This window comes from Homalodisca vitripennis, chromosome 2, assembly GCF_021130785.1.
Source record: "Homalodisca vitripennis isolate AUS2020 chromosome 2, UT_GWSS_2.1, whole genome shotgun sequence".
NCBI lineage: Eukaryota > Metazoa > Arthropoda > Insecta > Hemiptera > Cicadellidae > Homalodisca > Homalodisca vitripennis.
This window is the reverse complement of record NC_060208.1, coordinates 188,096,206-188,112,776: the sequence shown is the minus strand read 5'-3', so window position 1 is coordinate 188,112,776 and position 16,571 is coordinate 188,096,206. Positions and strand designations below refer to the sequence as shown.

Below are 16,571 nucleotides of genomic sequence, written 5' to 3'. Positions count from 1 at the left end.
ACCGGTTGCGGTGTCTGTTTCTCCTCGGTCCGCCGGTCTCCAAACTGCGCATGCGCAATCACCGCGCAGCGCCGGGCCTTGCCACGCCGCGCCGGCCGGTGTGACTCTGACCTTTAAACAATCAATAAATACGGGGAAAGTGAAATCACAGACATGTCAGTCTAATACTGTCTGTGTGGCATTAATGTTACACATAGTTTTACTAATATTTTACAAATAAATGCTCAAATTTGTGTAATCCATTAAGGAAATGATAGCGAATTAATACACCTATTCATATGCAAGAATGTGGTAGCTAATGCTATTACGGTTATTAACTCATTTAATAAATAGAATAATTTTAGTATTTGCTGAATCGATAACTGTGGATTCCTAAAATTATGAAAAACGTACGGAAAGTGAAACTGCTGGATAGCAAAATATATTTCGAAGCAAATTATTATTTATTGGTTAATCATATTCTCTTGGTACGTTGGATTCTGTAAACATTATTTTATATCCATATCAAATATTTTTGTCAGTACTGTACTTAAAAGTGAATTTAGTTAAATTTAATTTTTTGTAATTGTTTGTGAGAGAATGTTTTATCAGACGAAGCTGTCCTGGCAGGTTGTGTGACGCCACGATCGGACTATGACGTCACTCACAACCACAGCTGACGACGAGAACCACTCATTATTGCTCACGACCACAACACAATCTCTGCACGTTTCTGCTAACAGCCGCAATATTTTGCACCCAGTCACTGCTATTTCTGTCGGTGGCCTCAGCCGCTCCAATGACTGAGCCAAACCGGTTGCTATTGCAGGTCGTGTGTGGAAACTGGTGTTTGCGTTTTACAACCCTCGGCTGGTAGGTCCTGCCTTATCCTTGATATGAACAAATCGCTGTGTATTCCTAGAAAAATAATTATGTCGACGATTGAATCCACTTGGTAGTGTCCAGCTATTGCTCTTTCCCTTCACACGTGCCCCCTTAACTACAAAACGAATATTTTTTTTAAATAAACGCATACAAACTTTAGAGTTTTCCAAATTTTACGCAGCATTTTTCAGCCCCCACCCCCGGTCTTATAACCAACTGTACCTTAGCATTAATTTTTAGAATGGAACTCTGAATACAGTACATTAATGGCAAACCGTATAGAAAACTGCATATTTATGATGGAGGCGAATCAAAAAGCGGAAATTTGAATCCATAATCCATTTAAAACGTTGGACGGGTTACGGGACACATAGTGTAGATCATCGTATACAATATTGAAATAATTATCGTTCAAAACTGTTACAATGCCATAAATGGAGAAAATAAATAGCTGTACATGTAGCTGCATAACCGTCACATTGGGTTTATTACATATAACGTAAAAAAATCAACAACATATAACGAATAAGAGGTTGGTTACATAGTAACATAAATACAAAGCTCACAAACAATCGCAGGTAAATATTTGTATGCTTACACGTAATGTACCAAACGATAACAATTTGTTTTGTACTGAAATTATTCTTTAATTATATCTAGGTGTAGTAGGTAAGTACCTAAATGTCAGTTCAATATAGATTACGTTAATTGCAACTTTTTTTCATATATATATATATATATATATATTATTTTTTTTTTATTTTTTAGAACAATTATATGATAAATTATATACAATTAGATTTTCGTAACTGTTAAAAATGTAAATTTCAAATAGACATTTATTTTTTGTTTTAAATTTGCAACAAACGTTATGTTACAATGAAATCGGCAGACTGATGCCATGTATTACGACAAAAAACTGTAGCTGTGTGACCCTGGTAGTCCCGACCCCGACAGGTGGTTTGCATGAGTTAAAAACATCAGCGAAAATCGCTCCATCTCAGTGCTATTCTTATTCGACCCTGCACGATACATTTTTCCACAGCTGTTATTTGTCGGCGTTTTATGTTTATTAACAGAAATGATGTTCTTTACCAGTGAGTTATTGCTGGCTTTGTCTGCGGTCAATACGGAGTTCACCCTATGGTTTCCCAGATGGTTTTCACCTTTTAAACATCTTGTTCTAAAATATGTCAAAGGTGTTTGAATTTCTACCATAAATATTGTAACATATTTCATTTACTTCACACCCATTTCTTCTGTTAGTGTAACTAATATTGGATTTCAGAAATACATACTGTATGTTGCCTAATTTCTGTACTTCCACCGCAACTTGGTTTTTACGTATGTATCAATTTAATAAAATATTTGTACGGTCGCTGTACTTAAAACGAATCGGCTTTAGTGAAAAGAACAGAATTTTATCCCATAAAAAGAATGCTGAACTTTTGATTCTCGTTAAACTCTTATTTGTGGATGCTAATTGAAAATTTCTCAATTTAAAGATATAACTTATACACATTCACACGCTTTTCTTTATTTTTAAATTGCATATTTAAAAAATTTAAACAATAAAGCAAAAATTGTTTGAAACATTTTTCAGGATGCCTAACAGCAATATAAAAAACAAAAAAGAGTCTGCATGCATATGAACTATACATTTAAAATGAGACATCTCCAATGGTGGTTTTAGGGGGGAGGGGTGAAGAGGTTGACCCTTATTCAGATGTTTTCCAATTATGCATTCGTTTTTGTATTTAAATAAATTGTAGGCTTCAAAATGCGTAAAGTATGTTTTAAGATATGTATATTTTATTTTTCGTTGGTGGGAGGACGCCCAGATTCCATACCCCCAGCCAGATCTACCAGTTGTGACTCCTCCCCAAATATCATGCTAGATCCACCCCTGGACATCTTCCATGGTTCTGCAACCAAATATTTGGGTGTAAGAATATTTAAGGTTAAACACTATTGTTTTTGGACTAAAATCATTATGGGGCATAATATGCTCTGCTAAATACTGGTAAAACCTCCTTAAGGCATTTGTTAATTATATGTGGGTGAAGACACAAAAAAGGGTTGAGTTGGTTTCACTGTATAATGGTAGAGCTAGGGTTATTTGCCGAGCACGGACTGCAAGTGCAGTCTGCCAAGCCCGACATTTGACCTTTGTAACAAAGACCGCGCGCGCTGACAGACTACATCACGTCGACTGATCCTAGTTCGCGTCATTGTCGGATAATAAGTCAGCTAAATGTTCTGAGAAAGATACAATCATACGAAACGCATCCGTGTAGTGTTCCCAGGCATTCAGCAAAAAGTGTAGACGTTATGGTGAAATGTATGAGTTTTAAACTTGCCGCATTAGGAGACCACCTGAAGAGGCGGCTGGGACTGGGAAATGCAGAATTGCGCAGTCTGGCAGATAAGCATCGCGATTAGGAAAGGCAGGAGGCGAGACGAGGTACAGGGACATAGAGCGAGCGGAGTAACAGCAATAAGCAGCGTCTACAGCGAGCTGGGTGGTAAACTTAAACATTGGACTGTAGATGGCGAAAAATGTCAATAAAGATTGTTATCCTATTTTTTATTTTTTATACCACGTAAGTTTACTTTATATACTGCATCAAGTTCGCATTGGATAGATAGTGTTCCTGGAGTTTTAAACAAAATCGAATTTAATGAATCCATGTAAAGAGTAAAAATGTCAATTTATCGTTTTTACTACAGAAAACAGAGAAACATTTTCCTCTTGATCACCCAAAACGTGCTTTGCGTTCAATAATATAACGCCAATATCGGTAATTCTTAAATATTTTATTCTTATTCAATCTATAATAACAATATTGTTTCCTTTTTTCTCTTCAAATGACTAAAATTTATATAACGTATAAATTTCACTTAAATGGCTAAAACTATGTATAACAGACTCAGAGTGGCACATATAGATAGTATCAAACAGACCGGGGTATTAAACAATACTTGTATTACATGTTCAAATTGCACACTTTCAAAACCAAAATATTATTTATTTATACATAATCTAAAATGTTAATTGCATCTACAGGTAAAATGCATGGAATCCTTATGCATTTTTTTACCTACCTTTTTTTACCCTGCATGAAATAAATTATGAAATAGTTAAAGACTATATAACTTACCTTGAACGATTACCATTGTAACCTCAAGGTGTCACCAAAATCACGTTTGTGCTTATGTAATAAATGGGTGAACTGTACTGGAGTATTTATGGTCGTATTCATCCAAACAGCTATTACCCGAGCACCGTTCGTATCTCAAGGTTTAATCACAAGTTTCGGTATAAAAGTTATATCTTAAACTTTAATCTCCAGATCTCAGAGGCTTCTTTTACATCCACGTTCTCTAGCTTTGGCGGTTATATACACTTCTCTTTCTCTTTGAAAATTACATATTTAAAATATTTAAACTATGAAGCAAAAGTAATTTGAAATATTTTTCTGGATCATGACCCTTATGCAAATGTCAAAAAAGTATATATGTATGGTTTCATTTTTGTAAATTTTAGACTCTATAATACGTAAAATTTGTTTTAAGATGTGTATTTTTTCCGAGAGAGAGCGCTCAGATTTCCCATTACATAACGCCCAAATCTGATTTAAATTAACTGGAAAATTAAATTACAAAAAATTTAATACATTTTTTAAAAACCGCCTCTGCAGGAAAACCCCAAACTTGTTTATTACTGTGATTCGTTTAACGGTCAATTAGTCATGTGTGTAGTCACATTAACTGGTTCCACCTTGGAGCTGGACAGATGTGGGTTAGGGCACAGTGCGGACGGACGGTCAGATTGCAGTCTTCCTCCCACAGGTTTCCTGTAATTACCACACAACACACACACACACACACACACACACACACACACACACACACACACACACAGCACAAGGTCGTCCACTAGGGCTGCCTCTACTGTCTGTGCCCCAGTGCGCGCTAATTTGACAAGCACCTGACCAGGCGTCGCTAATTTAAATATCTAAATAGTCTGTTTCAGGCGAATTTTAAAGCATGCAAATTCCTTGGCATTCGAAAACTCTTCAAAGATAAAAAGCAATTAATTGGGATAAACGCATTTTTAAAATTAGAATTCCCCCGTTATTGCCTGTTGAATATTTGTACATAGTTAAAAAAGCGTTTTATATTCTTCCAATATTATTACTAATTATTAGTAATAGAATAATTCTAGTACTTTGGCTACCTGTACATCTATCCCAAGAGTATTGGAAACATTGGATTAGTTAACTCTGTTTGTTTAATTCTACCATCGATAAAAATAAGAGCGTACATGTGTGAGGTTTAACACTGATCTTTAGAGTCAATTTTACAGCCGGCTTTTAAGTAAGATTGAGAGGTTTTAGTTCCCATTACTAACTTTAATTAGAAAACAAGTATGTAGGATAACGGTGTATAAATTATGAACGACATTGAAACTTAATCTAAAGAATAATGTTAAACGTAAAACACTTTACCCTTTTTTATAAAGTATAAACTATACGTTTTTTAATATTTAAACGCCATACTAGAAACAAATTTGAGATATTTTATAAATTATCCATAAAAATATTAAAAAAACTGAAAAGCATATGGTTGTGCATTAATCATATTTTTAAATGAGAGATCTCCTCTTATGATACAACTAAATAAATGCAAGTTCGTAAAAGTATTTAAGTTCAACACTGTTCCTATAAGGTTAAAATCTATATGGCCGCCAGTACAATCAGCTTTTAATTTTAAAAATCGCGGGTTTTTACGTTATTGTTATTATTATTTAAATCTAAACCCGCTAATTCATTAGACTTCAACTGAATTTGGATAATAATGTCTTATTTTTGTAACATTAAAATGTTCGACTGTAGTTAGATTGGATTTATCTCTCCCCTCTGAGCAAGTAGTATAACTCCAAATCAGCTTTTTAGAAGTGACGGCCTTTTAGAAGTTCAGGGACAGGGGCTGGATACCGTATGCAGTACAATTGTGCATCTCGATTGCCTATATTACCCCTTAACTTATTTATTACTTGATGGCACGGAATCACTCGAAGGGGTACAAAAAATACAATTACTGTAATTTTAATGCTAAGTGACCGTTTTACAGAGCTTTTAAAGTTTTACTAGGAACGAGAAGTCAAGTTTAATTTGGAGTGTTGTACAGAAAATTATAAAAAGCATTGTTTTAGTAATATTTGCGTTAAATTGTATTTTATTTCGTTTATAGATTATTTACAGATAATATGGTATATTGTGAAAATAATAAGTAAATGTTGATAGATTAATTTCTTAGATTTTATTCTTCAGTCATTCCAAAAACTGTATTATATATAACATTTCTTTACTGGCTGCTATATATGAAAGAGCTTTAAAAGTCAATAATATTGTTTATACTGAGACAAACGAGTAAAATGAGGCGAGAGAAACTGTCCTTATCTTCAGATCAGACTCTTAAAGAAAAATCCGTTTTTTCACCCGAGAAAATTGTGGATTATAACTTGTAAAAAAATATTACAATTAGAATTATTCTTTGTGTAAGCTCGTGAAGTAATTGCATTGAGTTGGATACAGTAGTACGGTACGGCTACCCACTAACATACATATGACCGTGATGTCCCAATATTTCGCTCTCGACGATTGGCACAACTGCTCGACACCAGCTGTTGGAGCCACGGCCGGTCGGCCCACTACACCAGACTCATTGTTGCTCTGCCCTTGCATCTCGCCCACCCGTGACCTTTTCTCTTGATCTGGACTGTCGTCGCTAGTGTGAAACCCACCATTACTCTGTTTAGTTAATTCACAAGATTGCCATTCGTAGAATTAATACGGCTTACTCAAGTATGAGTGGTTGAAAGTTTGGATATAATCAACGAAAAAATGTTTCCCACAGTCATTACTTTGAGAGTTATCCCCATTGTATTTTCAGCATCTCAAAAATTGTTGCATTTTCCATTTTCTTTTATCTGATGACTCAAGAATGTAGGTTATTTTGCTCAAGTTCTGCATTCAGGAACAATACTACAACTATATTTGCAGTACGTAAAAATCTCAGCATATAAAGTTCTTCCAGGACAATTGTGTTCTGTATTAACCAACATAATCCGACTGGTACACACACATATATATAGGATACCTCGAATGGTGTATTAACTGTCTTTAGTCATTAGCGCTGTAATACTCTCCGGGAGATGTGTGTTAATAATAGTTAGGTTTAAGATATTATAAACCTATTAATTTCGAGTATTTTTGTTTTAAACGAATTATTTAAAGACACCTCATATGTCTCGTAATACCTCTCGTGTTTTATTTTTTAAGTATTAAAAAAGTTTACTGTAACCATTTGTTTACGCACGTACATATTTGTAGACATGAATGCGGTAACTTCGGTACATTAACCCAGCCCTTTCTTTATTCTTTAGTGGAAGTATACAGTGTAGGGGTGATTTATCCAGTTGACATGACATGAGGTAACAGGATAAGGAACCAGTAATCGCCGTAAAACAGACATAAAGGGCCCGGACTAGCGACAAAGGGTGTATTGTGAGAGCGGCAGCGGCAGAGTACAGTACAGTGCCCGCGGCACGGCGCGCGGTCTGTGACCTGGCCGGGGATCGATGGTGGAGCCGCGTGTATACGGTCTGTGGTACATCTTGTACGAGGATTTGTGGTGCATCTTGAAAATGTGAGGAGAAGTCACCACCACTACGTCAACACGAGGCATAGAGAGAGTCTACGTGGTCAGTTGACATAAGTGTCATCACCGCTGCATGAGGGGTAAACGGTGCGACCATTACCCTTACATGTGTTGTAGCCTACATCACTTGGCGTGTAGTTACGTTCACCAATCTCGTTCTTTGTATGCTTACGTAGACCTAGAAGTTAAAATATTACTTTTATGTATCTGTACATACACATATTACTTATTATACATGCATGCACTCACACGTACATCACTTGGCGTGTAGTTACATTCACTAATCTCGTTCTTTGTATGCTTACGTAGACCTAGAAGTTTAAAATACATACATACACAATCTGCACATACACATATTACTTATTATACATGCATGCACTCACACGTACATCACTTGGCGTGTAGTTACATTCACTAATCTCGTTCTTTGTATGCTTACGTAGACCTAGAAGTTAAAATACATTACATACACATCTGTACATACACATATTACTTATTATACATGCATGCACTCACACGTACATCACTTGGCGTGTAGTTACATTCACCAATCTCGTTCTTTGTATGCTTTACGTAGACCTAGAAGTTAAAATACATACATACACATCTGCACATACACATATTACTTATTATACATGCATGCACTCACACGTACATCACTTGGCGTGTAGTTACATTCACTAATCTCGTTCTTTGTATGCTTACGTAGACCTAGAAGTTAAAATACATACATACACATCTGCACATACACATATTACTTATTATACATGCATGCACTCACACGTACATCATCACTTGGCGTGTAGTTACATTCACTAATCTCGTTCTTTGTATGCTTACGTAGACCTAGAAGTTAAAATACATACATACACATCTGCACATACACATATGTACATACATATTACTTATTATACATGCATGCACACTCACACGTACATCACTTGGCGTGTAGTTACATTCACTAATCTCGTTCTTTGTATGCTTACGTAGACCTAGAAGTTAAAATACATAAATACACATCTGCACATACACATATTACTTATTATACATGCAAGCACTCACACGTACATCACTTGGCGTGTAGTTACATTCACTAATCTCGTTTCTTTGTATGCTTACGTAGACCTAGAAGTTTAAAATACATACATACACATCTGCACATACACATATTACTTATTATACATGCAAGCACTCACACGTACATCACTTGGCGTGTAGTTACATTCACTAATCTCGTTCTTTGTATGCTTACGTAGACCTAGAAGTTAAAATACATACATACACATCTGCACATACACATATTACTTATTATACATGCATGCACTCCCACATAACATCACTTGGCGTGTAGTTACATTCACTAATCTCGTTCTTTGTATGCTTACGTAGACCTAGAAGTTAAATATACATACATACACATCTGCACATACACATATTACTTATTATACATGCATGCACTCACACACATACATCACTTGGCGTGTAGTTACATTCACTAATCTCGTTCTTTGTATGCTTACGTAGACCTAGAAGTTAAAATACATACATACACATCTGCACATACACATATTACTTATTATACATGCATGCACTCACACATACATCACTTGGCGTGTAGTTACATTCACTAATCTCGTTCTTTGTATGCTTACGTAGACCTAGAAGTTAAAATACATACATACACATCTGCACATACACATATTACTTATTATACATGCATGCACTCACACATACATCACTTGGCGTGTAGTTACATTCACTAATCTCGTTCTTTGTATGCTTACGTAGACCTAGAAGTTAAAATACATACATACACATCTGCACATACACATATTACTTTATATATACATGCATGCACCTCACACATACATCACTTGGCGTGTAGTTACATTCACTAATCTCGTTCTTTGTATGCTTACGTAGACCTAGAAGTTAAAATACATACATACACATCTGCACATACACATATTACTTATTATACATGCATGCACTCACACATACATCACTTGGCGTGTAGTTACATTTCACTAATCTCGTTCTTTGTATGCTTACGTAGACCTAGAAGTTAAAATACATACATACACATCTGTACATACACACATTAATAATAATAATAATAATAATCTCTTTATTGCATTCTTTTAACAATTTTTTACATCGTGTCGCAATCGTCAAACAGTTTTTATAAGTTCATTTACACGAGATCATCCACACATTCACACAACCTCACACTCACAATTCTTGCAATCATTCAGGTCACAATCGCATTGACCTCAGATCCAGCAATCTCAAATATCCCAGCGGCTTGACATGAATTCATCAACAGAGTAGAAAGCCTTGGACTCCAAAAGGAGCTTGAGACGCGTTTTAAATTGATTTTGATTACTTATTATACATGCATGCACTCACATACACATATTGAATCCAATAACTACTATTATTTAATTTTAGAATGACAACTAAAAATGTACAAACAAATATAACAATGATATTGAGAGGTAGTTGTCTAATGAATCCAGTATTTGGGACGTGAAGAAAATTTAGGAATGTTTGGTCATTAAATAGACAGACACCTTACTTTTTTCCAAAAATCGTTGTATCCAAAACTCGATATTTTTGTACGAAATCAGTTTATGGGCTAAAAACGTGCCTAAAGTGTTGCTTGTGTACATACTTTTAGGTAGCTGGCTCAAAGAGAGTTCTTGAAGTGAAATTTTAAAAGAAACAGATGTTTGAGGATTGTATGTATAATTCATCAACTGTGGAAAATATATTTCACATTACAGTAGTTTATCAGGAAATTAATTAGTTACGTATTAATACATGTAAAAGATCGGATAATTTATACTTTCCTATAGGAGAGAAATGTCAACGAGTATATCACAAAGAGTACCAATGGATTTTTCAATTTTTCTTGCTTAGCTTTAGGATAATCCTAATCGAATGCCATATTTTGTTGTATCGAATAATTAGGTTAGTATTATGGTACGAGTTCTTTTTTATGAAATAAATAAATAATATTGCTGATCAATTTGAAAATATCCCCCTTCTGTTCGTTTTGTCAACTCTTCGGTATTATGTCTACTTTAATATTTTAAATTCTTCTTGGTCTGTGCATGAGTTCAAGACTAGAGGCACACCTAGAATAAATATTGCTTAATTATTTAACCGTGATGTTTAATAAATAAATACATTTCTTTATTGCCGTAATAACAATTTTTACAACATTGCATGGCACGCGTCAAGTCTTGTAGGTATTTAAATAAAATAATATTGTAATGTTTTACAAAGTTATATGTAAAACTAAACAAATAAAAGAAAGCACTTCAAATTTTAATTCTCAAATAAAACAAAACTTAAGTAGAGAGAACATTATGGCCAATAATAATAAATAGATTAAATATATACCTAATAAGGAGATTATAACAAAATACCAAACATTTTTATCGTATATGAAATTCAAGGGATTGGAAGATTTTTCTCAACAAACTAGACTGACTGATGAATTTTATTCTGCGAAAGAGTACGCGTAAGTTAAAAAAATGTTTTTTTTTCTATTTTTGTGATTTTTGCCGTATTATATACCTCTTGCTCTCTTAAGCGGGTTCTTTCTACGCTAGTACCTTTTTTTAACTGACTGTACCACAATTTGTAAAGGGAGAATTGTCAAACCCCAATTGCAAATTTTTATTTAACTCCACGGGAACTATTGACCTCTTGAAGAGGTCACCCCTCAACGCAACCTTATCCCTACACTTCAGTGAAAATAAATATTTTTAGCAATTCAACTGAGAATACTTTGATATTGACAAAAACTAGAAAACTATGTGTATTCCAGATTCGCCAACTCTATCCAGCGCGCGTTGAGATGAACTCGTACGTTTATCGTTCTGAGCACGATTTGCTGGCTAGATTAGTTGACGTAACGTTCGGAGTAGAACTTCAGGTGTGAACATTTCTATTGAAGAGAACAATGCAGCTGCATTACACTTAATAATGAAAGTCGAGACTGGAAGAGATCGATGTCAGGGGGATGGCACCCTCCCCCCCCCCGCCACAGGCTCCGTCACTGTAATAGACGTGCCTTCAATCGTTCAGGCAATTTACTCTAAATGTAGAGTGAGTGGCGTTCCTTCTTCACACTTGAATGGCACCCTTCTCACATACAGTACCGTTCCAGATGACAAAATTGCGTGCAAGGCAAGACAACCAACCAAACATTGCTCGCAATAAGCACCATAATATTAATTCGTTTTGTTCAAGATCAAGAAAATTAAAATGATCAATAACGTTTTATCGTGTAAACTACAAGTGATATTTATATTATTCATTACTGTTTAGGCCTGCGAAGTAATTAGTAACATTATTAATTAAATATATATGCAGTATAATATGTTAAGTAATGATGATGCAAACTTTATAGCACACACCAAATTGGAAGTTAACTTTTTTTTCTTTTTTAAAGGAGAAGCCGATCCCCTTTTAAGCCTTATTCTGGCCGTCCTCATGGGCCACTGGCCTGTGCGAGGATCTTATCAAACAGAATAATGGGGAGAGTCGATACAGTACAAGGTCGATGGTACTGATAAAAAGTGCAATGGTCACAGACAGGTCTTAGACCACTCGGCCATCGGCATTCCTTATTAAAAATGTAGTGCATCAAAACCAAAAATATATACATAAATTGGACCTGGATGTCAGACGTTTATAGTTTTGGAGTACAACGTTTTCTTGTCAGCTGTCACTTTGTTGGTGTCTTCATTTGGCGTCCAGAGCCAGGTCTCGAAAAGTCGTGTCTGTTGTAACACATAATGATGTCAAATGTGCGAAATCTTATTGTCCTTTCAAATTATCCTTCGTCAATAAAGAACTTAGAGACGCGAAGGACACAAACTGTTCAGATAATAAACACGTGAACACCATCAAGCTTTTGTATTTCGCCCATAGTCAAACTTAAATATTTGCAGGTAATAGGTATCATTTAAGTAGGTTTGTGATTAGCTGACTGTTTATTAATGTCATTTATGCTATCTAAAAAACAGACAATCTAAGTACAGTGTTAAACTCTACTCATCAATTATCTCATCATCCATTCATCTTACAAGGTGCAAACAACCAAGACATTGTCAATGGACCGACATATGAAGCGCCTGCGATATCAGGGTAGGCAGAGTGCGCACGCGCCAGCATGCGGTGTGCTTATTACCCCACTGCAGGCGTCAGTGCTGTGTCAACTGGTGGTAGTACAGTGCCAGCGTGTCGTGTACGGTCAACTCGTATCGTCTCAGTCGTTGGTGGATTTTCTTTATTCTGTATCTTTTCATTCATAAAACGAGAAAAGCAACCGGATAGAATATTGCATCATAAAATTGTTTTTTTTTTTTTTGCTTCAAGCATTTTGTTCTAACGTACTTATTAATATTTAATTACAGTAAAAAGTACAAGTGTAAGAAGATTTTTAAAATCATTTAACAATATATTGTTGAAATGTTTTAATAATGTAGACAATCTAATTGAACTGTTCGTTCATAGTGAAAATAATAACGTATCTAATCTTAATCATTGTTAAACACGTCAACGTTGTTTAAATATTAGTGTAAGAATATGTGTGAATATTTTCCAAAATATACTTAAGAACTTGATTTCGTTGAATTAAGCTAATTAATTAAAAAGTTATAATACCGCATTAACTTTGATTATTTGTGAAACGACGTCAATTATTAACATCGCCGTACTGCAATATCATTGTAAAATTAATTACTACTTGAATATCTTGTAATAAAATACATTATTTGTTTTCAAATTCAAACAAGATATTTACAATTCATTTTTTAAGTGTATTAATAAATTTGTAATGGGTACTACTGATTAGTTATATCATTTTGAAAATAGAGGTTTTATGAAAAAAAAAAAAAAAAAATAGCTAGGAATGAGTTTTTGCGCGAAAGAAAACATAATTTCTTCTGATTGTTTTCTTTTCAATACACAACTTTTCAACAACATATTCGGTACGGAAATTCTATACGTTTTGTGATAATTTTTTACAAGAAGGTTGCTTGCGTTAATTCCTTACGTGAAAATAAATGTATTTACTTGCTATATAATAGCTAAAGCTTACAGTTTGACCTATTATCATAACTTTCAGAATTGATTATAAATTAGTCAATTTTATTGTTATGCGTTGTGTAGACTACTTCATGTTCGAAATATCAAACAAAATAGATGGTCGCCAGGATGAAATGAGTATTTGGTACACGAGTGTATCGTGTATATTAATACCACAAGGTTGATGTCAATAACCGCAGTTATGTAAACGACAGCGCGTAAGAACGTAACAAGGTGAAGATTGCAAGACAACCTTAGATAACGTCTCAAGCCTGAAGACTGATATCATATCAGTAACAATGTCTCAGCCATATTGTCTTGGCGTCGTGTAGCCGGTCTGAAGTGAACGGAGTAGAGTCCCTTGTTATCGTTGTTTGGCCAGTGCTGTAGTGTTTGTGTTGCTAATAAAGTTACGAATAAAATAGCAATTTTCATTATTATCTTTGCACCTTTAGTAATGGATTTGAATTAAGTCATATATTTCACTACTTATTATTATTATTATGTGATTTCACAAACTATTTATATGTAATTTATTAAGTTTTTGTATTTCTCACACTAAAAAAACCAATAATATGCTAAACAATTGGAAAAATAATATTTTACATCATAATCAGTTTTTAATGTCCAAAATTTGCATCTCCTATGCCATGAATATTTAGAACACATTTTGTTTTAAACCTTTGAAGATCATAAACAATTTAGTTATATTTTCTAAAATTCATCATAAACGACAGAGCCTCCATTTTACCCTTCATTTTGCCCTTGGACTGCCCTAACTTTAATCCTATGGTGTTAGGGTGTCAGGGAGACAGTTCACAATAGTGTAACCATGCTACACCCAGAGACAGTGTCAGGGTACGGACAGGTACAGGACCCGTGTATGTGAGACTCTGTCTACCTGTACCTGTACCTATATCCGGATGGTGCCCTATGCCTACAGGATGACCTGACGTCACCTATGTTGACCCTCTCCCAGCGCCACCCCCTGGCTGCCCCCTCGCTACATGTTGTCCATCTCGGAAGGTAAAATGACACATGGTGACCAGTATAGCAAAAAATTCTGCGATTTAAAGGTCATTGTACAAAAGCTCTGCATTTTGTGTTATAAAGTTTTATCTTTCTTTTGTTATTGAGTTAACAAAATTAGTTCTTTCTTTTGTTTATATTTTGCTCTCTGGTTATATTAGTAGAATTGAACTTACCTTTAGTTTTCCTCTGTGATATTCAATCTAATTCAGTTTTCAATTGTTATACTTAACATGGACTAGATTTAGTTGAGGGTCCCAGCTGTGAATTTGAAGTAATGTCAAGTTTCTAAAAATATGCTTAGTTAAGCATAGTATAATGATTTGATTACCTTTCAGTAGTGCTTTTTATATAGAAACAGTCTGGCTCCATTTTGAGATCCTGATTTTTCTGATGAAATACTGGTTGGTACACAAATTTCCCTGAGGGTTTGAGGAATATAGAATATCCCTCCAGGTAAATAGACCTCCTTCAATAATATTTGAAATATCAATCCCTAAAACCAAATTTCAAATATTGTGGCATTAAACATTACCACACCACGAGTCGAGTAATAGGCATTGATGAGCTTGTGTGGATAATTTCAAGTCTATAGCTCATTTCATTCTCGAGGTGTCCTGCAGTCAGGTAGGCAGACATACATACAAAGAAGAATTTTTACATCCCCTCGGCAGACAAAATAAATTGTGTGAGCCTATTAAGTCCTTCAATGACGCTCAGACATATTCCATAGTTAGACATGCACCATTATAAAACTCATTCTTGCTTATGTAGAAATGAAATTTCATGCAAAATTTAAAGCCTGCAGATGATTTTTATAAATATCTTGCTACATGGTACATGGTACATTTTTGTTCACTGAGTTAAGTTTCATAGCGGTGTTTAAATAATAAAAATTCCGATACCGTAGGGAGAGTACTGTAACACAAGAGTGTGTTGGAATCAAACACTTACTTAACATTGAATTTCACTCATTTTAATCTACATGTGTTAATATGTCACTTGGTAAAATCTCATATGGTTCTACTCAGCTTGTTTACAAATTTATTTATTCTAATATTATTTTCTTGTTGCCATCATGGTTATCCATAAGAACAATGAAAAAATAGTTACTAACGCTCACCCAAATCCCATGGAGCGACGTACACCATCATCTAAAACTCATTGTTCCTAATATATAAATGAAGTTACATGGAAAATTTCAATTCCATAATGGGTCAGTTCGTTTTTGAGATATTGTGTGGACAGATTCCTCTAATATTGTGTGTTAGGAAAAACAATTCTTAAATATTCCTCAGTTAGATCTAGAATAGTAAAATAATTTCTAATTAATTTTTACAGAAATTGCATATAGGTATGTTTGATGTCTCCCTTTAATTTGATGTTAGTTAACTAAACATTGAATTTGTAGTTAGTTCTTCACCCTCCATGAAAAAGTTAAGGAAATTCTGTTTCTCTCTAACACAAAACAATAATATAGAACAATTAATTATAAGATTGCAATGTTTTTGAACTTATTGGAGGTTTTATCTCTTGTTTATTTAGTTAGTTGAGTAAAATCCTAGTAAATATCTAGCTGTCCAAATCACTTCAAGTATTAAAATATCAAAAAAGAAAACTGATGAAAAATACAATCAAACTTGTGAAATTTGTTAATTTATGTCTTCCATTAGTACAATATTAATTTTCACTCATAAATGATCATTAAATACAAATATGAACCTAATATAAATTCACCAAAAAACTTATATATCATTGGTAAGTATTCTAAATTTACAAAACACTTTAAACATATTTTAAATTGCTTATTATACGCACAATATGTACAAATAATGTGTACTGTAAAT

The 16,571-nt window shown here is 34.3% G+C and overlaps 1 protein-coding gene across 1 annotated transcript in view; it reads left to right on the top strand.

The window, feature by feature from the left end:
* The window catches only part of LOC124355175 (titin-like), a 96,202-nt gene that overhangs the window by 65,217 nt on the left and 14,414 nt on the right, over positions 1–16,571 (top strand).